The 14,570-nt window shown below is 41.0% G+C and overlaps 1 long non-coding RNA gene across 1 annotated transcript; it reads right to left on the bottom strand.

Annotated features, from left to right (window-relative positions):
- Positions 1 to 4,127: 4,127 nt before the first annotated feature.
- On the bottom strand, positions 4,128 to 14,366 carry LOC109144832. Its single transcript, XR_002045825.3, has 3 exons — positions 13,152 to 14,366; positions 9,451 to 12,894; positions 4,128 to 7,354 (listed from the first exon to the last, which is right to left on the bottom strand). It is a non-coding gene; the product is annotated as an uncharacterized LOC109144832 (long non-coding RNA).
- Positions 14,367 to 14,570: the final 204 nt, after the last annotated feature.

Genomic DNA, 14,570 nt, shown 5'->3' with positions numbered 1-14,570 from the left:
AGAGGAGGAGACTGAGGGGAGACCTCACTGCAGTTACAACTTCCTTGTGAGGGGAAGAGGAGGGGCAGGCACTGATCTCTCCTCTGTGGTGACAGTGACAGGACCTGAGGGAATGGCCTGAAGCTGTGTCAGGGCAGGTTTTGGTTGGATATTAGAAAAATGTTCTTCACCCAGAGAGTGGCTGGGTACTGGAACAGGCTCCCCAGGAAAATGGTCACAGCACCAGCCTGACAGAGTTCAAGAGACATTTGGAAAATATTCTTGGACTCATGGCGTGACTCTTGGGGACAGTGTTGTGTAGGGCTGGGAATTGGACTCAATAACCCTTGAGGGTACCTTCCACTCAGCACATTCTGTGATTCTGTGAAATAGTGCTTCAACAGCAGTTCTGCATTTTTATATAGTATACCAATCTCCAACTGGCAAATTATTATTATTATTATTATTATGATGTCATCATGCAGCATGTTTCAGTATGATGATTTGAGTGGTTTATGGCTCAATGAAATCTGGCTCCTTCCAGTTCTGCTAAATATTACCTTAATCACGTTACTCTTCATGGCTTTAATCTGCCAGATGCTAATTTTTATTACAATAAACAGGTTCAAAACTGGGCCTAGATCCAGATATACTGAGGAATTAATCTTTCTCCCCCAGATTTTCATCGAATTCCTTTGAAATTATGGAATCATCCATGTTCTCACCCTGTGCTATTTAACATTGTTATTTCTAAATTTAGTGCAATGATACATATATTTACATTAGTTTAGAATCTACTGTTATGTTTTAACTCAAGGCAGAAAGAGGAGACCAGAGAGGTGAATACATTGGGCATTTTTTCAAGAAGATTGAAACAATAGGTGTAAGAATGTTTCCTGGTATAGCCACAGCAGTATCCAAAGACTCTTCAGAAGTACTATTATTTATCCGTTGTTTGTCTACACAGGAAGTCAGTGTGAAGCAAGGTGGATGGGAATTTCCAGCTGCTCTTTGCCTTTGTGCAATTCCCTTTATTGTTTGAAGGTACAACCATACTTTTTGTGTGCATTCCTTCTTGCAAGACTTTTTTTAATATGTCCAACAGCATTTGAGATTAAATAGTATTGTTTGAGTTAGTTTAGGATCCTGTTGATCTCCTCTGCTTTCTGCAGCTGCTCCTGGCATTTTTTTCATTGCACAATGTGATAATTACCACAATAAGACTGATTAGTATTTTTCAAATAAACCGTATTTTTTAAACACATTTTCATGTATTGGCTTTGAGTATTTAGCAGTGAAAAGCCGTGCCATCTCTGACAAGGGGCGACAAGTATTTTGTTATCAATCATATGACTTATTGCAAGCAGCAGCTCTCGCTTCGCCCAGGTTCACCCTCCAAAGCAAAAGGTAGAGTTCATGCATTGAAAATGGGCTGCATTTAAGGTGATAAAGTAAGACTTAAATGTCAGTGATTTTGTAATCACAGGAGTGATGAACCCAAAACACTTGGTAGAGTATCAAAAAGCAAGAATACTAAGCTAATAAGAGAAGCAATCCCATTTAAAGCCATTTAGATGTCTCTTGGTTTTGTATAAACATGTCCCAGCAGATAAGAGAAAAACAGTATGATAGTAAAATACTTTTGCCTCCAGGCATTTTATCTGGTGCTTGGACTTTCCCTTCCCACGTATTTTCCTTGCAAGTCTGCTTTAGTTATTGACTAATTGCTTCCTGTGTTTAGTCATATCCTTTCCTTTTAGTTATATGCTTTCTTTGTATAGGTAAAACTGCTGCAGTCAGGCCATGCTTCATTACAGGAAAAAAGGCATAGTGAAAACAGTTTCAAATACTTTGATACAGTGTGTGGAAACGGCAATACTTAAAAGAGCTATTATTTCTCAACCCTCTGGATATCAGGTGCTGATTTTTTATTTTTTTAAGACTTCCAGTACCTCTTAAAAATCTTATCTCAGAAATTCTTGTACTGAACTTCACTTCTATATCCCTTTCCATTTTTAAGGTATGTTTTCCTGTGAGAGGCATGTGAGTCAAGACTTAGAATCATAGAATCATAGAATATCTGTGGATAGATATTCTATCCATAGATATTCTATGATTGGAATATCTGTGTTGGAAGGGACCCATACGGACCACTGAGTCTAACTCCCTGCTTCTCACGGGATTACCTAAACCTAAACCATATGACTATATCCAAGAGCTTCTTGAACTTGGACAGGCTTGCTGCTGTGACCACTTCTCTAGGGGTCTATTCCAGGGTCCTCTCACTGAAGAACCTTGTGCCTAATGTTCAACTGAAACTTCCCCTGATGCATCTTCATTCCATTTCTTTATGTCACATTGCTGATCACAAGAGAGAGATCAGCATCTCCCCCTCTGCTGACCCCCACTGCCCTCATTCATGAGCTTGGGATCAGTGTGTCCAAATGTTGCTGCTGCACTACTTATTGTAAGCAACTGTCCCACAATTTTATGTTTTCTAAAGAAATGACCCTGCTACAAACTCAGTCTCCTCGCAATAATGTCTTTGCCTATAGGCAAAGAGTAACAGGAATCATAAAATTGTCATGTTTTGAGTTTGGTGAAAGCAGGCAATTGAGAAGGGCAAGAATCCAGCCTCACTACTTTTCAGACCCCAGAGAATCCACTGCACCAGTACCTGTTGCTTTGTCCAAGCTTTAAGAAATGTGCAATAGAGTAGAATCCATTGCACAGTCATTCTCTCTGTTTCTTGTTTGCAAACAGCAATGCAAATCTTTTACTTCTTAGTATGTGATTAGTCTCCTGAGTTCATTTAACAGCACTACTCAAGTTCTGTTAGGAATTCAGGTCAGTAACAAGAAGCAAATCCAAGGAGAACTAGGCTTGATTGAACCCAGTGTTCATAGATCTGCTTGTTATCTAAACTCTTTCAAGCATCCTTGCAGACTGTTCTCTGCAGACTGATTTAAAGAATTATAGAGGAATGGTTTTTTTCACTCTTCATTTGCAGTCTGTTAATTCTTAAAACCTGTTATAAGAATCAAAATATCAGTGGGACTGGAGGCGGCTGCCATAGAGAATCACAGGGTTGTTTCTCACCAGATAAGAACAGTGACATTCTCTGAACTCATCTATCTTTTATTTAAGAGAAAAAAATTAATACAAGTGAAATCTTTCCATAAATAGGTCTCTGATGACTGCTGGTCCAGAATGATGACACATAAGCAAGAGGAGACTCAGGCTTCCCTGAGGAATGTGTTTTTCCATGACTCTGGTCTTCTGAGAAACATGGACACAAAACAAGCAATATCTAGGGAACATGCAATGCATAGAGAAGGTTTACAAGCTAAACCTTGGTATTCGTATGAATAGAGGAAACAGGTTTATGCAGGTGTGCATAAATGAACAGAACATTTTAAGTGTGAATCAAGATAAAGTTTAGATTCATTCAGATAAAAAAGCCTTTGAGTGTCAGATATTTATGGTGGACTTTCCAGGATGTCCACTAAAACCATCCTATTCACACTCCATTCATGCTCTTACCCATTTTTGTTCTTTCAAGAAACTGTGCTGAGAACGAAGGTACCTATGTCTGTAACTCTCTGGATTGGAGGCTGCTGATTACAGGTCCTTGTGTGTGTTAGCAGGAATTTATTACTGTTTTTGCACCTTGTAGTTTATATGCTAAATTTGCTGTTGCCTGACTTTAGCAAAAATGTGCTGATTTTTAATTATCTAGGGGAAGTCTTCGCTTCAATCTTAGCCTTCTCGCAGCTGTAGATATCTGGCTACTGGCTGCTGGAAAATCACAGGCAACAAATACAGGCCTTGAAACTGCAGAAGCAGCAGTTTCCTTTCCTGCCACCCCCAACCACAAATCACTATAATCAGTCCTTGTTTTTCAAAGTATGAAAACAGCTTTCAAAACCAATAGAAATTACTCTCATTCCTACCTTTGACATCCCTGAGCAAACATACCATTGTTTGACTTTCACTTTGTTACCTCTTCTACCTTGTATTAATTTTCTCCTACCTTATCACTTACATTAATCTCCTTTTGTCTTTTTTGAGATGGAGTCAACATCCTGTGGGAGTATATGATTGCATTTTTTTTCCTCTTTGGAGGGAGGGAGGGAGGGAGGGAGGAATGACTCTCTTCTTGTGGAAGAAAAATAAAATCAGTTAAACCCCTAGGAAATATATTCCAATTAAAAGGTCTTCCAGCCTGAGGATTTCAAATGTGCTTGCTGTGACATTTGCTCTTTTGCAGTGTTCTGCTCACATTTCAAATCAAGATAGAAAAAGCGCACAGATATATTTTAAATTTGGAACTTTCTGTTTAGCAGCAGGAAAATCAGAAAGAGATGAATAAGTGCCTTTTAATGCATCTTTAATCCCTATCTTGCAATCTGACACCAACAAAACTCTGCTGATTCTTCACAATAAATTATTGATCTGGAAACAATTCTAGTGAGAGTTCATATTTAAAAAAATACAGTGAGGAGTCAATTTGTCCCAAACTGCTTTAGAACACCATCCCAGATGTAACTGGCTGCTTTGCTATTGGAATTTTGAGAAGGAACTGCTTTTTCTGCTGCCTGTCATTGAATCTCCTTTTGTCATGGCTCCCCACAAGCTCTTAAGACACTTGCCATCACATTTAAGAACATATTTTTCAGAATCACAGAATCTATTGCTTGTCTAGGCTTTGCATTTCTCCATGGCACTCCTAACAGATTGTCTATGACACAAGACCAACATTCACCGCTGTTAATCTTTCTAGTGTGTCTGACAGGAAGAATTATCAGATACTTGCTTGTGAGATGATCTTCACCAATAGATTTTCAACCAAGGGATCAGCAAATGAAAGCAAGTGACAGAACCTCTGCAATTTCAGGCTGTCAAAAGCTGCATTGCAGACAGTGATTTTTATATGTGTCAGCAGGGAAGCATTACCACAGTTTCTGTTAAAAATCCAACTAGATAATAAGGAAGTGGCCTGAGACCCATTAGAGGCATCCTTTTGTGCAATTGGTGAACTTTTTTAAAAAAACAGTGTAGATGTCAAGACTGACAAAGAGTATTTCCATCCAAATAGGTCTCCTTCTGAGAGATGGTTGAAGGCCTGATGTTATTGTGAAGATACAGTTTCTAAAAATGATGTGTCAGGCTCAGGGAGAGACAGAGTCCTTAACTTCTTTAGGTTTCTTTTTGGAAGTGTACACTTCCCTTGGAAAAAACAAAGACAAAACCAAAACCACAAAATCTGATTAAGAAGGAAAAGCATAATGTAAATAGATCCCAAGATGTTGCATTCAGGTTTGCACCAAGGCAGTGCTGGTAAATTTTTCTTGGAAGGTAAATCTGAGGCATGTGTCTTTAGGGAAGGAAAAGAGAGCCCCACTTTTTTGGATATGGGACTTGGATAAATGTTGGTGGTCAGGTTATGCACATTTACCTCTGTGCAACTGAGACACTGGTACTTCTTTGAGTCATTTTTAGATCCATCCTTTTGAAAAATACTGGTAAGTACCGTATCTTGTTAGAGGTTTTAAAAAACAAATATGGAGCTTTGTTTAAAAAAACATTACTAAACCTGATTTTGCTTTTCAGAAAAAGAAATTTAGATTTTATGGACAAATGGCATTTTTAGGCCTTCCTTATTCACGTCTTTATTCGTTTTGAACTGCTGCTTCTCCTTTGTACTTGGGAAAAACCATGTCAGTACCCAATGCTCTTTCTTCCCTTTGTACAACAAAATTCTTAAAATGTTTCCTTTGCTGCTTAGCTGGGGTTATTTGTCTTCAAATGCCCCTCACTGGGAAGAAGAATCTTGTGTCTGGTTCTGAATATAGATGATCATCTTACACCCACACCTGTCAATCCTTATGTGTTCTTTATACAACATCTTCTTTCCCAGAGAACCCAAAACACTTTGCTACGAGAAAGCAAGAGGAACAGAGAGATTAGGCGTTGTCCTGACTGCCACAGAATTGGTTAAAACATGAAACTAGAGCTGTTATCATTTGACTCTCAATTTTGTATTGTGAGCACTGATTTAGACAATGCTATTTCTTTCTTTTCTGATAACTATGTTTTATGGTTTAAAAGCTGGTTCTGCCACACATACCTGTCTGTGATCAAGGCCTGGTTTTCATATTACAGATTGATTTTACATTATATTGGTGAATGAGAAGGTTACATAAAGTGCTTGTAAATATAGGGGTATTTCCCATGGATTTTTACCCACCACTGTCCTTGTGATTAGAGTGATATATTTCGAGAGCAGGTAGAAAATAGAAATATTGCATTCCGTAGGAATTCATGCATTCTTTATTTTTTAACTGTTTGGTGAAAATTACTAGTGTGAATGTTACACTGAAGGCTGTTATATCTATGTAAAAATGCTAAAATACTGTGCACTCTGTAGCTGCATGCCTGACACTGGTTCTCAGCAAGAGGAGGAGATCATAGGTCTCTACTAGATCTGTTAGCTACTTATGTAAAGAAACTGCGAGCTGAGCACCCTGTCTGCATCCTGAACGTGTGGTGTCATTGCAGCAGGCAGTGGTACCTCACAGTTCCCCTCAGCCTCAGTGAGCTTTGCAGTTTCTGTTGCTTTAAACCAGCTAAACCCACAGTGCCCTGTTTTCCACAATTCCAAAATGATATTGGGAGGCAGAGCAGGACAACACTTCCGGTGTGATTTCAGCGCAGTTATCTGCTTGCTCTGATAGTCTGTATCGCTAGTGTGTGATACAAGGAAACAGATGAAGAGACTAGCAATATCAAAAATTCAAGCACACGGTTGTGATCTGATTACTGTGGCTATGGCATGACAAACGTCTGAAACTCCTTTGGACCTGAGGAGCAGTAAGGAAAATAAAAAGCAACCAGGTTTAGTGAAATTACGTTTTTTTCTTTCTCCTGCTTTTGAGAAACACCTCATTGACAACTGAAAAACAGTGCTAAGCTGTGGCTGACAGTCATATTTTTGGTCCACAGTGAAGTGACTTGTGGAAAATACAGACATTCTTGAAGGGAAAGGACAATTATCACTTTGGAGACAGGCCACTGATAAGAAACTCTATCACAAGATTAAGGAGGGGAATGACTTGCTCAAGACATAAAGGAAAAGAAAGCAGATAGAATTTGGGAAGAGATGAATGCACTGCTTCTGGTTTTTGTGCTGTTTTTTCCCATGTACTCTTCGTTGCAATTCCACATAGCCAGCCGTGTTTAGCTGTCAGTTTGAGGGTCCAGCCAGACAGGTCATTTACAAGTCAGCGACACGGGTGTAGTGATTGCAACATCACAGTCACTCTGGATGTGCTCGTGTGGGGAGCAAGAGAAATTTCTCCAGGAAAACGTTTACCTACAGAGAAAAAATGGTGTAGTGAGAGGAGTGGGGACAGCTGAAGCAGCCTAGAGTTAAAGCTGAGATCATAATTTTCCGTGTTAATGTCAGGAGGGTTTTTTTTCCCTTCCAGAAATACAGAAACTTTTCCCCTGACTTAAATTTGGCAAAGCTCAGGGGGAAGAAGGCATCAGCAGACACCTTTCTAACCTGGTTGTTCAGGCATCATCAAAAGGCAGATTTTCTCTTTGTGATTGAAAGCAGGAGCTTCAATTTGAATGTCTTGTCATGCAGAATGCCCTGAATACCATAATCTTAGGCACTTTCATAGTAACTATAGAAAGCACATCCCCATCCACCCAGACAATCATATTCCAATGCTAATAATGCTAAGCTCCCTGTGATCCCTTTAAGGAAAGAAAGGCTTTCTGCTGCTTTTGTTCTTTCTTTCTCTTTTTTCTTTTTTTCTTTTTTTTAAACAAGCAGTGTGTCTGCACCATTTTCGTATTCAACCACAAAGCCAGTGCTTGTGCTCTGCAGGTATAGACAGAGCCATGATGTGAACTTGAGCAGGAGCTGCACACCAGCTGCAGAGTTGAGTCTGTGCTACACAGCACAGGAAGACCAGTTGTAGCCTCTGATGCTCATGGGACTGTTGTCTTACTGTCTTCCCATGTAGAATTCCACCACCTCTCATCCATTTTTGTGTCTGGCGTTGTAGCCTGCCCTCTGCTTTCACAACTCACTTTTTTTTAGTAAAAAAAGAGCTTTAAAACATTGTAAATTGAAAAAAAGTGCCTCGTCTTTTCTTGTTTTATTTTGTCTGGGAGATGTCTGTGAACCAAAAAAACAGCTCCTGCTTTGGCAATGCTGACCCATAGCAGCCTTGTTCCCCACACACAGGGTCTCTGTGAGACTGTGACTTTGGGAAGTGTGAAATTTGGATTATTAAAATCTGATACAGCTGGGTTTCACAGCCTCATATTATTTTTCACAGATGATAAATAGCTGTTGGTAGTTATATATCCAAGGACTTGTACCAGTTTTGGAGTTTTTTGACAAGAACAATGATAATTTTGTAAAAAAACCACTCCTTTTCCTATTGAGAAACACAATTTCACAAAAGGGTTGCTGAAACATACATAAATAGGCTTTTTTTCAGGTACAAACGATTAAAGTCCAGCTATTTAAAACCACCATTTTTTTTGCAGTTTGCCCATGTAAGGGAACGGCTTGAGAAAGAGGAAGGTATTCCTTTAGAATCTCATAGTACTGCATCTGAGCTTTAACTTCACATCCAAAGGAAGGCCCTCTGCCTGAGCTGTTCCATTGGGATTTTAATACATGAGATGTCCTCTAAGGTATTCAGGTGCTAGCAGTTCTTCTAGGGGTAGGTGAACACCCATAAACAGCTGAGTATCTACATGCTTACAAATTAGGTTTCCTGGGGACAGAGGTGTCTGGAGATGTTTTGGATGGACAGGAGAGTCAAGGGCAATAGCTACTCTTGTTTACTGTGAGCTGTGGGTGAGATAAGGAGGTTCTGGTGAGGAACAGTACAGTGGCGTCAATGGGCCTCTGCTGCAGAAGTCCTCTAGCAAACCACCAGTAAAGGTGAACATGACCATAATTTGGAGATGAGCTGCTGGCTGAAGTGATGTTCCAGGAGTCCACTCCCTAGGAAGTGGAGCTGGTGTAGAGCTGGACCAAGATAACCAAGAGTGCAGGTTTTACCAGCAACAAACTGTGAGATGCAGGGAAGTGCTTGGAGAGTACTTGTTTAATGGGTATTTGTGCTAGTACTGTGGCTATCCTTATAGCTACAGGCACTGAGAGAATGTGTGTTTTCCACTCTCTGAGAGTTCCATGTATAAGTATACATTTATATATATATATATTGATGCTGCACTTCCTTGACCCTGGCAAAAGGTTTTCCTGTTGCTTTTAACAGCATAAAATTACTTTCAACCCTACATTCATCTAAACTCTAGTAAAAGAAAGAGCACTTTTGCTTTCTAACTACTCCATCAGTGTTTGTACCAGCACACGGCACTCCACACCCCTGAGAACATAGCTCTGCTGATTAAAGTCCTTTTGGAGGGTTGGATTCATACCTGCACCACTGCCGAGGTGCAGTGGTGGCTGGGAGAGCCCCAGGTTCCAGTGCGCCTCCAGGTGAACAGACGATGAATGAACAGATGCCAGATGAACAGATCTGAGGTTCTCTGATGCAGATTTCTCAGGTTGGTTGGAAATACTTCATGTTTTGTACTGCACCTTGAGGTTCTTGTTGTTGTGTCTTGCCAGAGAGTCCCTGAAGACGGCCCTGAAAATTCAAACCCTGCTTCTTGTTTGATATAACACTTGCCGAGAAATGAGCTCTTTCCACTCCAGTTTGCTATGGTGCAGCTTTTCTCTGTTTACCTCTGGACTCCTTTGCCTTCTCTTTATGAATTGCTAAAAGTTGTATTAGAAACGAGAGTAACTTTTACAGAACTGAAACAAAGGAACCACACCCCAGAGAGAGTTGAAGCCTAGAAAGCTCTGGCATTACAAGTGAAGAATGACTTATTACTTACTGTCCAGCAGGAGAGGTTCAAAGAGCAATCCAAAGTGTGTGAGCCAAAGCACATCCGTAAAAAGAGCAATTCCCTTCAGCTCCAATAAGATGGATAATGCCCAAACCATAGAAAAGCTCGCTTAGTCATGATTTTTTAAAATTTATTTCTTGGATATTAGCCCTTCAGTGTCCCTTTAATATATATATATATACATGTAGAAGAGTTGAATGGTGGATACTATCTGTGTCCTGCTCTAGCTCTGCATGCAATATTTACATAGCTTGCTTTGCCATGTGTTTGATTACACAATATTATAGTATATTTTGCATTACAACATCCCTATATGACATGGAAATTCACTTAATAATGATTTTTTGGTAGAGGGAGGCTTACAAGTGACCTTTAAAAGATCTGAACTGGACAGGTACTGCTAAACACATGGTAGAAAGAGCCCAGTGCCAGCAGAACAGTCACTATAGAACTGTTCCACAGATCTTCAGCTTTCACCTCCTAGACTGAGTGTTATGCCCTCTCTGTCTCCATTTCTCCTCTGTGCAATATGGGTGGTAATGACTGTTCTTCCACTGAGACCCTGGCAAGGGCAAGGCATTCCCATCTATGTAGTTTTTTCACAGTGTAAATACCAGCCTGGGGACACTGGCATCATCTTTATTGTTTCGGTGCTGGAGGTCAGGCAACAATAAGCAGCTGGTGAGCCCACTGACTGCAGTGGACAAACTCTAAAAGAGGAAGCAGGCTTGAGGTAGGGATGTGGTACAAAAGCAGCACTGCAGACCCTTTGGTTTAGGGTATACGGGCTCATTACATAGGCACATGTGCTGTCATTTAGAAAAACAGAGAGATTACTGAGTTTTCTGCATCTGGAAGAGACAAAATTTTTAGGAAAATCCCATTTGTAGCTACAAGCTATCTTGTGCAGACATTAATACTTCTGAAGCATTTCTTCTAAGATAGACCCCTGGCCAGCCCCTGTGGCCAGAACTTGTATTTTTTTCCCTTCAGAGGCACTGTTCTGATGAAAGCTGAGGGCCAAATAAATGCATGCCTGCAGTCTCATAGAAAAGCCTTATATTTTCTTCACATGCTAAGAATGCCTGGAAAAACTAGTGCAGGCCAGTAGAGCCAGATCACCCCCACCAGTTTTGCTGCAAAGTAGCTCTACTGTAAGAGGGTCAGCTCTTCCACACAACCCTCACACCTCATACAGGCTCTTCCTTCCTATTGCAGCTGCTCCCCCTGACCAGGCACAACTTTGTGGTTTGGTCTGGCAGCAGCAGTTTTCCAACAAACATGTTCCAAGCTGCTTTGAAGCCATATTGAGCAGAATTCCCATTCTTCCTTAGAGCGACATTACTTTTATTGGCAGACTACTTAATTCTGTTACAGCTAAAGCTATCAGGAGAGGAATAGGTTTTGTCTTCTTCAAATTGCTGCTAGTCTTTTCTACAGCATCAAGATTGAAAGCACATTTATTGTATCTTCATCAGTTCATGTAGCATCACATAGAAGCTGTTAATTCTTTTTAAGTAATCGGAAAACAAAACACAGTATGGATTCGGTTTGTTTGGGCCTTCTTGTTTCATTTCCTTAGAACTCAGCCCACATTCAGTAGTATCTGGCAACAGGAACTGGTCATTTCTGGGACTCCCACTCATGTGATTCCCTTTGCTGACTGCAGCCTTTGTTCTCCTGATCTGTGGCTGAATGTCACACCATCCTGTTCATCATCAGAAAGGTATGAATTCAGCCAGGCAGACAGCACAGATGGAACCAGGGCCCCGTGCCGTGTCCCCAGCCAGGCACAGCTCTGCCTGCAGCCTGTGCCGGGCCTGCTGTGGGCTCCTGGGCTGGCAGAGACTGAGCTCTGCTGCACAAATGGGCCTTTCTCTCACAGGGAACACTGCCCAGGGCCAGGATGTCTTTGAAGTAAAATGGTCCTAGGCAAGGAAGGAAAGATGAAAGCAGGGAGATGCAGCTTAGGGGACCTTGGCTGGGACCTCCCAGTCTTCTCCATGCCAACAAGTGACTTGCCACCCTGCCCTCACCCTGCAAGTGAGTGTAATCCACAGCCACACAACAGACAGGGAGCCAGCTCGTGGCCCATCAGGTGTTTCCTGCATCAGAGCAGGGCCTGAAGGGGCCCTGATTGCAGCTGCAGAGCACCTCTGGGCCAGAAACCCCACCTTTAAAAAGAAACTTGCCTACATCTTGCTGCTTCTTGTAGGGATCGTTTCTAGCTTTGCCTTCTGGTCGTCTGACTCTGCTGCCTTGTGTGTAGGTGAGCCAGGGTGATTCCTGGCTCCTGCCTCATCCCTACCGGAACATTTCTATGGTTTGTCATCTGCTCCAGTTCCTCCTGCGGCACCTTTCCCTTGCGATCCCTAAGAGCAAATTGAGTTGTGTTGCATGCTCACTTCTGCTGTCTGCAGAGCCATGGGGAGGTGTTCAGGGTCTGGCAGCAGAATGGGAGCTTGGTGCTGTTGGCTCAGGCTGTTTGACTTTGTGAAACCAAGGTAATATCTGCAGAAAAAATATTACAGTCCAAAGCTTTGTCAACATCTATTGATTCCTAAATTTGATGAAGGACTAAAAAGATGGTCAACTTGGAGACTCTTACGGATTTTTTAGTTGTATTTTCCATTGGTTTGGAAAAAGATGCTGAAAAGGAAAACAGAAAACTGTAAACTTTTAAAACATGGTGTATTTTAAAATGTCTAAACACTTCTGAGAAGCAATTGAGTACTTTAGAAAGGTTAGTACTATAACCTGGAAATGCCATGGAGAGATTGAGCAATTCCATCTTATAACATTGCGTTATGCTTAGTTGATGAGCACAATCAGTCCTCATTTATGGCAGAGCATATAGACAGAGAACCAGGAATACACTGCTGCCAGTGGTAGACTTCCTTTCTCCTGAAGGTATTCAGGTGAATAGAATGAGCAGACCAGGCTCCAGCTGCATCAAGGCTCTTGACTCTGGCAGAAATGGAAATATTGAATGAAAGAGAACAACAAACCAATTATGTGCTTTTCAAGGACAGAAAAGTGGTTAGATTTCTTAAACCCTATTTCAAATCAACAGAAAAAAGTATCTTTCTTTTGTCTCTGGTAGATGAGGTTGGATCAGATCCCTGTGAGGCTGTTCCTGATTAATTGCGTTTCAGTTCAGACCGGCACAGATCTCAAACAGTACAGGAGGGGTAAATGAAAATAGTTCTGACCCACTGTCTTACCCTGGATGCTAGGTGTTGTGGAGGGTGAGAAGGATCACAGGTCGGACACCACTATGTGGGAGGTACCCACCAGCCCATTTCTGCCAGGATTTATGCGGTTCCTGCTGTTGCAGAGGCAGCTGGCTCGACCACTGAAGATCCAACACAACAGAGGCTTGTTAGATATGCAGGTCATGTTTTCAACTCAGGAGAAGAAATAGCATACAAAAAGCAAACCAAAAAAAGGACTGTTTCTGCTTTCTTGATCTCTTTACCAGTCCCAATTAAATCAGGCAAAATAAATTCCTGTCTGTATCCCCTCCACATCTCTATTCCTGAAAGAAAGCAGTCTGCCTATAGAGAGGAGGTGAGCAATACTTCAGTTAATTCCTGTGGTAAATGTTGTGTGCCTTATAGCCACAGAGAGGAAATTTGAAAACACCTAGGGGGAAGATGATACTGAATGAGAATTTCCAAGAAAAAGAAGCACAAAGGTCGTAGAAGAGCCTCTGGTAAGCAATAAGCTGCAGAAATGCACCTGGAGTGTGAATTCCAAGTTTAACTGCTACTGGAAATAGCAGAATAGATACTTACTGCAAAATTAAGTGTAAAATGGTGTCATGAGTGACTTCCAGTTTCATGCTGAAGTCCAGATCAAATCTCTGGGGTCACTTCCAAAAATGCCTGAGGGAACCAGCAGCTCTTATTGTAGTAGTAGTAGTAGCTTCCACAGCAGTTTTGAAACTTTTAGTCTTAAAAAATATTTCTTCAGAAGTCATTGCTAGAGTTATCCTAGAGCGAAGTTGCCCTTTACCTTAAAATTATTTCTGATGAAAGATCATCATTTGCCAGAGAGGTCTGTGAAGCTCACACACAACTGCTGAACCCTGAAGTTAAACTATTCTTCACTGACTTCAAAGGTCCAGTACAATAAAAATAACAAATCATATCCTTAAAAAAGATTTTAAAAAACAGTAGAGAGAATTGGGATATTCTGTTTGCAGACTGAGTCCTAAGGTAAATTACTTTTCAGGTCCTTACTGAACCTCAGCTGCTACTTCTGGATTGTGCTTTTTATTCAGGGCTGGGATATTTTGACCAGCAGTGAAATTGAAAGGGTCAATATCTTTCTATGGTAATTACCCATCTCTTAGAAGTCTGGTAGCTGAAAGACCAAAGAGAATCATTCAGAAAGCTAAATCATTATTTGAAAAGTATTGAAAGGGACATGACTTAAAAAATGTTTTACCTGGTAGAGCCCCTTCACAGTCCAGGTTGCCTTCCTCTGTTATACTGTGGACAAACTGTGTAATTCTGTCAATAAAATTTAGATGTCTACTTGAAGAAAGAAGAATGAGGTTTATTGCACAAATCATTCCCAGTGATACCCGAAAAAAAGCTTCTATTTAACAGGATGCTGTAACGGCTGTACTAGGGAGA

The sequence above is a fragment of the Corvus cornix genome, chromosome Z, assembly GCF_000738735.6.
Source record: "Corvus cornix cornix isolate S_Up_H32 chromosome Z, ASM73873v5, whole genome shotgun sequence".
NCBI lineage: Eukaryota > Metazoa > Chordata > Aves > Passeriformes > Corvidae > Corvus > Corvus cornix.
Note: the sequence above shows the minus strand (reverse complement) of the source record. Positions and strands in the feature narration are given on the sequence as shown.